Here is a 13,413-nt window from a genome sequence, read left to right as displayed (position 1 = left end):
ATCCTTAATCTACCTCAATGGCTGTGGGAATTAAATGTGTTGGTACACATAAAACACTTAGAACAGTTCTAGCACGAAGCAAGCTGTTTTTTTTCATGCATGTTTGCTGTCAATGCTATAACTTTATTAGTAGCAGTACATTCAAAAGCCTTGCTGGCAAGATCAGGGAAGCAGCACCTTTCACAGTTGACTGTCCACCTCCCTCCACAACCCTTCAGATAAACGGTGGTTCGTCTTAGAAAGAGGAAGGTGTAACTCTGACCTGATACCTACACCCAGCACGGCAACCCTGGCCACGACCTGATGTGGCTCCCAGGGGTGACTTGCAGGTAAACTTGAGGGTGGCACCCTGGCCTGGGGCCAGCACAGAACACCAGCTGGTTCACCCATCTGCTACCCTGACTCACCCCAGGTCTGTGCTGACCACATCTGGCTGCGATCACCTTCTTTGCAGGACACTGTTCCATGAATCCCAAGTAAAGCCTTCAAGAAAAAGGAAGATTGCATTTTCCAACTGTGCCTGTTGTCCTTTATGGCAAATATTTCCTATCTCTTCCTCCCCATCAAGATGAATCTATGGCATCGAGCATGCATGCATGCATTCACTCATTCACACATTTAACAAACACTTATTAAGCACCTATTAAGTGCGTGGTGTATACCAAGCACTGAGCTAGACCCTGGGAGTACAGACTGAACAAGATAGAAAACCTTTGCCAACATGAAGCTAATATTTTCAATGGAGGAGCCAGATAATAAACAACTGAGATACAGATTCTGATCACTGCTATAAATGAAACAAGGTGACATGATAGAAGGGAAATGGAGGAGTCTCTTTTACGTAGTCTCTTTTTCAAGGGCTCTTTGAGGAGGTGATATTGAGTTTGGACCTAAGAAATGAAAATATGCCAACCTCTTAAAACTCTAGGGAAGAGAATTGTCAGCAATACAGACACCAAAGGCAAAGATGCTGAGGTGATAAAGGGCTTAATGTGTCCCAGGTCCAAGGTGAGTGTAGAGAGGAGAATGGGCTGTGGTAAGGTTCAAGTCTAGGCAGTGTTCAGATCCTGCAGGACAAATGAGCCTGGAAACTCAACTCAAATCCGAACTAAAAAGGAATTGATTGGCTCGACTGAAATGTGAAGGCATCACATGGGATTGAACTGGCCTCAAACAGAGTCAACAGGACGTGGCCTTTCTCCTTCTCTCAGTCATCTTTGTTCTGAGTTGGGTTTAGCTCAGGAATCTTCTCCCAATGGATGGGTTTCTGTAGCTCCAGGCACACATCTTCTTTACAGCCAGCAATCCCTAACGTTCTAGCAAAAGACCTGGACTTCAGTCTTACTGGATAAACTCAGGAGATGTGCTAATCTCTGAGCCAATCACTGTGACGTAGGGCAAAAATATGCTGATTGTCCATACTAGAGTTACATGCTGCCCCCTGACACAGGGAGTAGAGTGGAGTCAGCCCGCCCAGACCACTCACAGTAAGAATCAAGGCAGGAGTCATGCCCCCAAAGAAAAATGGAGAAGCAGCTATCAAAAGAAGGTACATGGATGCTGGGCAGGCATGGGGGTGGAGGAGGTATCTACAAAGCAGGGCTATGGTCAACCATGGTAAGGAGTTGGGATTTTATGCTAAGAGCCCTACAAAGCCATCAAAGGATTTTAAGCAAGGGAGTGGTCTGCTGGCATTTTGACTGGGCAGAGAAAGGGTTCCAAGTAGCAAAACTTGGAAGGGTTGAAATTAGGGGGTATTACAGAATGACATGCAGGGGAGGTTGGTGCCTTGAGCTTGGGTACTTGGGTGATAGCAGTGAGAGTCAGAAAAATGTGGCCAGATTTGAGATTCTCCTGTGGAAGAGCTGACATCTACTGTGGATGGAGTCGAGGTGGGGGAGTAAGTGAAAGAAGAAGTCAGGCATGATTCCCAGGGTTTTGCCTTGATACCTGGGTGAAGCATGATGCCATTCACCAAGAGGGCAAAGACATGAGAGGTGGGAGGATGGGGACAAGTCAGGAAGGTAGACCCAAGAGTTCCACTGTGGCTGTGTTCAATTTGAGACTCCTGTGGGATTATCAGTTGGAGATGTCGAGTAGGTGGTTGGACAAACAAGTCTGGAACATAGAGGAAAGGTCTGTGCTGGAGTTATAAATCCAGGAATCAGTATATGGACATAATTTAAATAAAGACTGAATGAGTTCACCCAGGGGAACATGAATATAGGAAAAAGGAGGGGGGCATTCATACTATTTCCCCAACAAATTTTCACTCTGCTCAAACCAATCTACTTAGGTTCTAAGCAAATATGGGCTCTCCCACCTTTGGACACGTGTGTGTGTGTGTGTGTGTGTGTGTGTGTGTGTGTGTGTGCGCCACTCCCTCTGCCTGCAATGACTTCCTCTCACTCCCCTGTCCCCCTAAACACTCATTCTTGAAGGATTAGTTCAAATCTACCCTCTGCAGGAATCCTTGCCTCATTATCTCCATTTCATATATCAGTCTCTTTGCTTCCTCTAACTTTGATTGATTCTTCACCATACATTTAGCATTTACAAAACATTGTCTTTGTGTTCTGTGTATATGTCATATTTCCCCCAAATTGATTATAAGCTCTTAGAAGGCAGCCTTGCAAGCCTTTGTACTCCCAACACCTGACTGCCCAGAAAAAAGTTAAAACAAAGATCTGTGTTGATCCAGAACACTCACTCCTACTTTCTTTTGGTAGTTTTTGTTCCAGTGGCTGGGAATGCATCTCAAATTCCTACCCTCGGCGAGACAGCGGCTCAGCCAAGACTGCCCCAATCAAAGCCCTAAGAATGAGGTAGCAATTGTTCAATGCTTTAAAATCCTTATGGCACATATATTCTTGTGTCCAATAAAGAGGATGTGAGTCAATCCATATTGAAAAGAATCAGATGAAAGTAGTTTCCCACCGAGGAAAACCAAAGAATTCAAATGAACGCCTGTGAACCACTTTCCCACTATTTCTGCATCTATCCCTGAATAATAGTCCCCTTATTTGGAACACATCTCCTGTGTTCGTGCCCATTTAACACTCCCTCTTCCCTTCCCAGCCCTGGTTTCATACCTTACAGCCTAAGGTCATTCCAAGAGGTCTCCAGGCGGTTAAACTGGATTCTCCAGCGCCCGGCAACTCAGCCAGCACCAGGGATTGGGGAGAGCCCCACATTTTCACTCTTCTGGTTGTACTTGCGAAAGACCTCCCCATCCCGCCCCTCTGCCAAACTACCCCTCAGTTCTCTAGGTGTATTTGTCTCAACTTGTTACCCAACGGCCTCCGGCTCTTCCAGGTGCCCTCCATCTGGGCTCTCCCTGCTCAACTAGCCACAGCAGAGTTCTTCAATTAGGCAAACCACCCTCCAACCCCCAAATTCTCTTTAGAGGTGCAGCAAGCACAACCACAAGTTTGTGGATGCCAGTGGCTGTGACCACATTGAATCAAATCGAGCAGGTCTGACTCAATTTTCCAAAGCAGCCTTTTACTGCTGGTTGAGTCATATCTGCCTGTTTTCCAGAGGTCACATTATTTCCCCTTTTTGACTCATGTGTCATTTCAAAACTAGTATAACCTGAACCTGCCACTTGAACGTGACCCTTCTGCTTTGCCTCTGGGAGCAGCAGCTGCACTCAGCCCCCAGGGCTCAGCCTGCAGATGCTGCGCTGTGGAAAAGGACCCCCCTAGGAACCAGATATGTGATTGCCATTTGTCTGGGTCAAAAATGGCCGAACACTGACAATTTCATATGGTTCAACCTGCCATGAGCTTGCTGCTCAGGTATCTGGGAGATCAGTGTCCAATTAGCTGGAGTACTGGGTACAGAGGTGGTGGAACCTCAGAGTTGACTTTTCTTTAAATCATCAAAGAATCAAGGAATGCCAGCACCCTGCCAGATGCTTTCAATGCTGGGAGATTTTCTTGACTCTGAGCTAGTTAAGCAAATCTAATGTAAGAGCTAGGATAACAATTCGGCTAGGAGCCTAGACTCAGGGGAGAGATTTCCTGGGATCAAACCCCAGCTCTGCTATTCACCAGCCCTGTGGCCATGAACAAGTTTGTTAGGTTGTCTGAGTCTCAGTTTTCTCGTCTGTGACATGGGATAATACAGGGTTGTTGTGAGAACTAAATAGGTGTGAAGTTAATAGGTGTGACGTTCTTAGCACACTGAAGTGTTAACTATCATTAACTTGATTTAAGATAGGTGGTGTGGCCAAGAGACCCGTGGACAGAAATTAGAACCCCAGCAATGGCAAGTCAGCCTCCCCTTCCTGAGCAGCACCATATGGCAGCCAGGACACCCCTCGGGAAGCTTGAGGATGGTGGATGTCACCACCCAGGAGACCTCAGCGATCCAGTGGCCTTGCATCCTTCCTTCCGGGTGCTTCAAGGGAAGGGCAGAGAATTTTATAGTCACCGAGAGCAGAAGTAACTCACACGTGCCCTGCAGACCCCAACAGAAGAGAGATGATAGGAGATGAGAAGGGAGGGGAATACAACCGCCACACGCCGAGAAGCAGACACGCCTGTTCTGGTGGGAAATGGAAGCATCGCTTGAATTCAGTGTTTACTTAGTAACTCAGATTAATGAGGACAAAGACATGGTAAATGTCTTTAAAATGATAAAAAATGTCCTACAGGCTTTCCCATAACCACTTTCGTGTATATTATCTGACTACATCCACACAAAAAAACCTGTCAGTTAGGCAAAGCCAGCATTCTATTGATATTTAAAGGGGAGGAACGGAAGGATCAGGGAGCTTAAATGACCTACTTGAGCCTACCTGGTAGGTGATGGACTTGAAATCTGAGTCCCTTAAAGGCAGGGCCATGTTTATCATTCTCTTCTGAAGGACTAAGTTCACGTTTATTGAGCAACTGAATGACCGAATGGACTGTGTCTCGAACACAGGCTCACATTCTCAGGCTAGTCTAGGTTCTCAGGCTAATGGCTCTGATGCTTATGCTTTGTGGAGTCCCAGACATGCAGTTGGGCAGGAATCAGGGGCATCTAAAGGAGGCAAAGGGAAAGGGTTTCAAAAGTTTGTGCTAGGGAGCTTCCCTGGTGGTGCAGTGGTTAAGAATCCACCTGCCAATGCAGGGGACACAGGTTCGATCCCTGGTCCGGGAAGATCCCACATGCCGCGGAGCAACTAAGCCCGTGCGCCACAACTACTGAGCCTGCGCTCTGGAGCCCATGAGCCACAACTACTGAGCCTGTGCTCTGGAGCCCACAAGCCACAACTACTGAGCTCATGCACCACAACTGCTGAGCCTGAGCTCTAGAGCCCACGAGCCACAACTACTGAGCCCATGCACCACAACGACTGAAGCCTGCACACCTAGAGCCCATGCTCCGCAACGAGAGAAGCCACCGCAATGAGAAGCGCACACACAGCAATGAAGAGTAGAGAAAGCCCGCACATAGCAACGAAGACCCAACACACCAAAAATAAATAAATGAATTAATTAAAAAAACAAAGTTTGTGCTAGAACAGATTAGGTATCTCATATACATAATCAGCATAAAAATTCCCCTTTTCCATAACCCTTATGACAAGTGAGACTGTCCACCCACACCTCTCAGGCTGCCATTTAGAACACATTTGCATATATATATATCACATTTGCATATAAATATATCACATCTCGTTAGCGGCATATCTGGAAGAGCACTTATCTCAAAACGGTCTTTGAATGAACATCTTTCCTTCGTGGATCTTTGAAGGAAAGGTAGGGAAATATGAGGTCGGGAACTGAACAGCCTCAGGCCTTGCTCTGGGCTCTCCCTTCATGTAAGGGATGTTCCTCGTCCATTCCAATGCAGTGGAGATTTCAATTCTATGTGTTCAAGCCCTGCTCTTTTCCAAAGAGTTTTCTGGAGTTCTGATATGTTGGAAGAATGAGGGGAGAAGGTGTTTCTCCAAGTGGAGCATGTTTGATGAAGGACTAGGGAGTGTGGAGGCATCACATCTGCCTGGAAGATAGATGGGCCCTGTGCTATCTGCTGTTAACTGGTGGCAAGTACAGTGATAAACATAGGAATCTGATGCTCACATGCTTCCTGGTGCTGGTGACAGATGATGCTTGCTCCCAAGAGACAAATATTTGCAGCTTTTATTTGCCAGTTCTATCGTCAGTGATTCTAACCTCTCTATGATAAGTAGAGAAAGTCCTCAGGGTATAAGTTAATGGAATTTATCTTCACTCTTTTGAATCCTTTAGAATTTCCTCATCATCTCGAGACTTCCCTGGTGGCGCAGTGGTTAAGAATCCGCCTGCCAGTGCCAGGGACATGGGTTCGAGCCCTGGTCCGGGAAGATACCACATGCTGCGGAGCAACTAAGCCCGTGCACCACAACTACTAAGCCTGCGCTCTAGAGCTTGCAAGCCACAACTACTGAGCCCACGTGCCACAACTACTGAAGTCCGTGCACCTAGAGCCTGTGGTCCGCAACAACAGAAGCCACTGCAACGAGAAGCCTGCGCACCACAACAAAGATAGCCCCTGCTCACTGCAACTAGAAAAAGCCCACGTGCAGCAATGAAGACCCAATGCAGCCAAAAATAAATAAATTTATAAAATTAAAAAAAAAAGAATTTCCTCATTACCTTTTAGAAACATTGCCCACCATGTGGAGTAGGGTGTGTGTTTGTGTGTTCGCCTCATTCTGCAACGTAAGGAAAGTTTATTCTTTCATTTATTTGATGGTTTCTTCCCTCTATTCTCTCTGTTCTTTCCTTGCAAAACTCTTATTAGAAGGCTGTTGGAATTGCTGGATCTGTTTCCAAGTCTCTTAACTCTTCCCTCCTATTTTTTTCTCTTTGTCCTTTTGTACTATGTTCTGGGTCAGTTTTTCAGTCAATCTTCAAGCTCACAAATTTGCTTTTCCTTTGTGTCACTTGTGCTCCTCATCAGAGGAATATTTTAGTAATAAAACTAACATAAAGAAAACTGTGAAAACTTGCAGAAGGTCATAATGATAAAAATAAATGGAGAGATTCACCATGTTCTTGAATAGGAAGACACAGTAACATAGAATTGACAATTCTCAAATTAACCTATAAATCCAAAGCAATTTTAGTAAAACCACAGGAGAATTGTTTTTAATAGACAAGCCATCTAAAGTTAATTGGGATATGTTTTAGGAATAAAGATTTTTATCTCCTTTCCTGCTTTGAACTCCACTGATTGGTAATAAAGGAACTACAACAACAAAAAGAAAGTAGAAACCTATAAAAGACAAAGAGAATAAAGACAGAAACAGACAAGAGAATTCAGTGCAATTTTGGAAGACAGAATCAGATGGAGGAGAGGAAAGTGACTGATCATAGCAGAGGAAGCAACGGTCTGTCATCTGGAGGGGCATGATCACTAGTAAGTGAGACAAGTCACCCCAGCGGGAAACCTGAGATGCTCAGCTTTGGAGACTGCAGGTACACTGAAGGGCTGGGTTGCAGTGACGAGCCAAAAAAGGCTGTTGTTGAAAACTTGTTTATGGAGTAATCATACCTTTCCCTCACCTCACACAGTCAGGTTACTAATTTCCCAGACTGGTGATGAAAAAGTTGTTTTCTGTAAAACTTAATGGGAAAGGCTGAGACTCAGGGTTACCCCGATGGAGCAGCAGTGGGGAGGCACTTGGAAGTCTGCAAAAGAAATGGTTGAACTACATAGTTACCTTTCCCCAAACTGCCCTCCATAAGCTGACAGGCACATAAAGAACAGCAGAAGATTCTTTTTCAACAAGCTAAATGGCCCTAAAGAAAAAGCTTCCAGTTTTCTTTTCCCTTCTTCCCTCCCTCCCTCTTTCTCTCTTTCTTATGAACCCCCTGTTCAATCACCCCTAAACGGGCCCCACAGGTACACTCGTCCTGCCCACTCACTCAGGGCCCCCAAACACTATTTAGAGGCTCACTCTTAAACATGAACAGAGTGCCAAGGCTCTCAAACAACTGAGTAAAACCTCTGGCATGAAAGAGAAAAACCAATGCGAGAATAAAGGGAAAGAAAAACATCTACAGGAAACAAACAGAAGAGGATATAAGATTTAAAAATCTACAACTATAGGGAAATAAGATATTGTATCCTTACACCCAGAAATAGAGGTTATGTAAAAGGATAAATCAAAGAACAAGAAATACAATTTTCTTCTGGAAATAAAAATTTAATCAAAATAAAACACTCAATAGAAAAGTTCTAGAATAAAGTTGAGGAAATCTTTTAAGAACTAGCACAAAAAGAGCATTAAAAATTAGGAAAGAAAAGATAATTAAGGTAGAGGATGAATGCAAGGGGTCTATCACCCAACCAAAATGATTTCTTTAAAAAGAGAAGAGAGAAAATCGAGAGATGGGAAATATGAAATATGGCAAAAACATTTCCTAGCAGTAAAAAATAAAAATCTCCAGATTGAAAGTGTCTCTTTCATGCCCAAGAAAATGAATGGAATGAGACCCATACCAAAGTACATAAACTGAGATGTGAGAGTTCTGGGGGAAAAGAGAAGATCCTAATGGTTCCCAAAAGGAAAAAAAAAAGTCATTGACAAGGAAACAGGCATCAGGTAGGACTAAGATTACTCAACAGCTACAGTGAGTGTTAGAGATCAATGAATGTTAGGGATCAGTAAGACAGTGCCTTCAAATAAGTGAAAGAAAACTAAGTTTCAACCTAGACTTCAAATCGCAGCCAAGTCATCACTGCACAGACTGGATAAAATCACATATTTTCAGAAGGGTAAGAACTCTACAGTACTAACCCCGTTCCTTCTTTTAAAAAGCAACTGGAGGGGGCTTCCCTGGTGGCGCAGTGGTTGAGAATCTGCCTGCTAATGCAGGGGACACAGGTTCGTGCCCTGGTCTGGGAAGATCCCACATGCCGCGGAGCGACTGGGCCCGTGAGCCACAACTACTGAGCCTAAGGGTCTGGAGCCTGTGCCCTGCAACAAGAGAGGCCGCAATAGTGAGAGGCCCGTGCACCGCGATGAAGAGTGGCCCCCGCTCGCTGCAACTAGAGAAAGCCCTCGCACAGAAATGAAGATCCAACACAGCCAAAAATAAATAAATAAATAAATAAATTTATTTATTTTTTAAAAAAAAGCAACTGGAGGACTTTCAAGTCTCCTAATGACAGGCTAGACCAGTCCTCCCATTCAGGTCAACTAAAACTGTTGTATGGAAAAAAATGTATAGAATATATATATATATATATATATATATATATATATATATGTAATATTATATATTTAAAGATATTAAATACATAAGTAAATATATTTTTATAAATAATCAATATTTATATTTTAATTTTTCTTAAAAGCATCAAAGAGCTTATAAGATGGCAAAGGATTACCATGCCAAAATGTGAATGCCATACCAAGCACTCAAAGTTGTTTTGATGTGATCAGGAAGAAACAGCTGCACTATGGAGCTGGGGTATTTGGCAGCCTGCTGGGCAAACCAGATAAAAGGGCCTGCCAAGTAGAGAGTCTGATAAATACCCACACATTAAGTTGAGGTCCCGAAGGGCTTTACTCTTAGAGCAGAGCTTCCCAAACTTGTCTGCACATTAGAATCATGGAGAGCTTTTAAAAATTCCGAAGTGCAGGCCACACCACAGACCAATTAAATCACAGTCTCTAGGGGTGGGACACAGGCATCCGTGTATTCTGAAGCTTCCCAGGTGGTTCCAGTGTGCAGATGAGTTTGGGAACCACAACTACAGGAGAAAGAGTGAATTGGAAATAACACTGTTCCCACATGGATGACTCAGGCAATCTCAGGTCTGGAACTTCAATCAGGCGGTCCCAGGGTGTCGGGAGCAAATGAGAATTCTCTGCAGAGGTGTATATTTTCATCCTGGGCCTCAAATTAGTTCTATAAATAAAACTTCAAACTCAATATCGAGCATAAGGTCTCTATGGCTGAGAACCAGGGGGGGGATAAAAGACAACAGACACAAACCCACAAAGACATGAAGACTTCAGATAGTGAAAGTATTGGGCACAGACTCCAAAACCATGTTTCCTGTCTTAAAAGGTAAAAAGCGGGGCTTCCCTGGTGGCGCAGTGGTTAAGAATCTGCCTGCCAATGCAGGGGACACAGGTTCAAGCCCTAGTGCGGGAAGATCCCACATGCCACGGAGCAACTAAGCCCGTGCACCACAACTACCAAAGGCTGCGCTCTAGAGCCCGCGAGCCACAACTACTGAGCCCACATGCTGCAACTACTGAAGCCCACGCACCTAGAGCCCATGCTTCACAACAAGAGAAGCCACTGCCATGAGAAGCCCGCACACTGCAACAAAGAGTAGCCCCCACTCACCACAACTAGAGAAAGCCTGCACACCGCAACAAAGACCCAACGCAGCCAAAAATAAAAAATAAATAAAATAAATTAAAAATAAAAGGTAAAAAGAAAAGCTTGAAAATTTCAGTTGGGCAGTGAAAACTAAGAAGTGACTTTGATTTGAAAAAGAATCAAGTAGAAATTCTAGTAATAAAAAATACAATATTCATAATTAAGAATTTAATGGACAGGTTTAACAGTAGATCACATACAGCCAAAGACTAGGGAACTGGAATACAAATTAGAATAAAGTATCCAGAATGCATTCATAGAAAGACCAAAAGGATGAGAGAGAAAACAGAAGAGAGGATAAAAAAACATCGAGTAGGCATTGACAAACTTTTGCTTGAAATGTCAGATAGTAAATACTTTAGGCTATGTAGGCCTTACTATGTCTGTTGCAACTACTCACATCTGCCACTGCAGCTTGAAAAAAAAAGGTAAATAAATCAGCATGACTATATTCAAAATTTACTTACAAAAATAGGTGGCTGATTCATAGGCCATAGTTTGTCAACACTTAACATAGAATTAAAAGATCTAAAGTATGCTATGTCTCCAATTAGGCCTCAGAGGAAAATAGAGAGGAATAGGGTAAGGGCAGTAATTGAAGGAAAAAATCGCTAAGAATTTTCAAGAATTCATGAAAGACAGCAATTCACAAATTCAGGAGTCCAATAAGTCCCCAGGATAAATATCTAAAAATCCACACTTTGGTTTCTAAGAAAAAGCAGAAAGAAAGAGAAAATCTTAAATGAAGCTTGAGAAAAAGATTACCCTCAAAGGAGTAACAGAGTGACAGCTGACTTCTCAATATCAAAAAATAAATAAGATAAAAAGCCAGAACACAGGAATATTATCTTCAATATACTAAGAGAAAAAAAAAAGCACCTACCTAGAATTCTATACTCCACAAAAATATATTTCAAAAATGAAGGCAACACAAAGACGTTACTGGACAAGTAAAAATGTAGAATGTAGAGAGTTTGCTTTCTGTAAATCTGCACCTAAGGATATCCTAGAGGATGCACTTCAGACATAAGGAAAAGTGACCACAGGCAGAAGGCAAAGTTGAGGGGGAGGGAAAGGAAAGCAAAGACAATGATAAATGTGTGAGTAAATCTAAATGGATATTGACTACATAGAACAATGACTATTATGCCTTATGGTATTGTAAATACAGAAAGAATTGAAAAAAATAGTAATAATAGCGTGGAATTTGGGAAGTTGGTAATCAATACTAAAGTGTTTGTGTTGTCTAGGAGGAGGGTAAAGGTATGAATTAACATTTAAGAAGTCAAGAACGCATACTGTAATTTCTAGGACAACTACCAAGAGAAAAGAAACAGGGTGCAGCTTCCAAACTAGTAGAGGGGAAAACGTCAAACTAGTACAATCAATCAAATAAAAAAGAAGGCAAAGAAAGAGAGGGGAAAACATAGAACAGCTGACACAATAGAAAGCACAAAATAAAAAGGTAGATTTAAACACAAGGTACAGTAAATACATTCAATGCAGATAAACTAATTGCTCCAGTTAAAAAACTAAGATTGCCTATCTAGACCAAAAAACAAACCAATAAAGAAATCCCAAATATATGCTATTTAAAAGTAACATATCAGGAGTTCCCTGGTGATCTAGTGGTCAGGATTCAGCACTTTCACTGCCGTGGTCCAGGTTCAATCCTGGTTGGGAACTCCCACAAGCTACGGTGTGGCCCAAAAAAAAAAAAAAAAAAAGTGTGTAGCCAATAAACATCATTGGCTATATACGCAAAGAATTTAAAAAATAAAATAGGGACTTCCCTGGTGGTGCAGTGGTTTAGAATCCGCCTGCCAATGCAGGGGACACGGGTTCGATCCCTGGTCAGGGAAGATCCCACATGCCACGGAGCAACTAAGCCCGTGCGCCACAACTACCAAGCCTGCGCTCTAGAGCCCGCAAGCCACAACTACTGAGCTCACGTGCTGCAACTACTGAAGCCTGTGTGCATAGAGGCCATGCTTCACAACAAGAGAAGCCACTGCCATGAGAAGCCCGCACACTGCAACGAAGACTAGCCCCCGCTCGCCACAACTAGAGAAAGCCCACGCGCAGCAAAGAAGATCCAACATAGCCAAAAAATAAAGATAAAAATAAGTTAAAAAATAAAATTAAATTAAAAAATTTAAAAATATAAAATAAAGAATAAAATAAAAGTAACATATCTAAAACATAACCATATAGAAATGTTGACAACAACTGGAAAATATACTCCAACAAAATGAGGAAATAAATTTAAAAAGAGAAAGAAATGGGATCAAGGAAATAGGGAACTGGAATAGGAAGACAGAAGGTTCTGAGAAGAAAGCTTCCAGGTAAAAGGAGGGCATTGATAAACTAATGTTTCTGAGCATAGGGGCGGGGTGGGGGGGAAATCTGCTGATAGGTTTATGGTACCTCTGATTGAATATTTGGAAAAATTTAGATAAAGATTTATAAAAAATTACACAAGTAAAAACAGAAGCAATGAGTAACTCCAAAAAAAAAAAAGGATTTCATTTATGTAAGAAAGGAAATGAAATCATAATATACTAGTTGATTCTGCAATTAAAAAGTCTTTGCCCATTCTTAATGGCCATCATTAAAAAGTCTACAAATAACAAATGCTGGAGGGGGTCTGGAGAAAAGGGAACTCTCCTACACTGTTGGTGAGAATGTAAGTTGGTGCAGCCACTGTGGAAAACAGTATGGAGGTTCCTCAGAAAACTAAAAATAGAATTACCATCCCACTCATGGGCATATATCCAGACAAAACTATAATTCAGATAGATACGTGCACCCCTATGTTCACAGCAACACTATTCACAATAGCCAAGACATGGAAACAACCTAAATGTCCACTGACAGATGAATGGATAAAGAAGATGTGGTATGTGGATACAATGGAATACTACTCAGCCATAAAAAGGAACGAATATGGATGCAACTAGAGATTATCATACTAAGTGAAGTAAGTCAGAAAGAGAAAGACAAATACAATACCATATCAGATCACTTATAT

At 42.5% G+C, this 13,413-nt stretch overlaps 1 long non-coding RNA gene across 1 annotated transcript; it reads left to right on the top strand.

Annotated features, from left to right (window-relative positions):
• The first annotated feature begins 632 nt into the window (after positions 1-632).
• Positions 633-9,102, top strand: LOC309657873. The gene is made up of 2 exons (XR_014261940.1): positions 633-4,624; positions 6,246-9,102. It is a non-coding gene; the product is annotated as an uncharacterized lncRNA (long non-coding RNA).
• The last annotated feature ends 4,311 nt before the right edge of the window (positions 9,103-13,413 follow it).

The sequence above is a fragment of the Balaenoptera physalus genome, assembly GCF_965194825.1.
Source record: "Balaenoptera physalus genome assembly, chromosome: 3".
NCBI lineage: Eukaryota > Metazoa > Chordata > Mammalia > Artiodactyla > Balaenopteridae > Balaenoptera > Balaenoptera physalus.
This window is presented reverse-complemented; position numbering and strand designations above follow the sequence as displayed.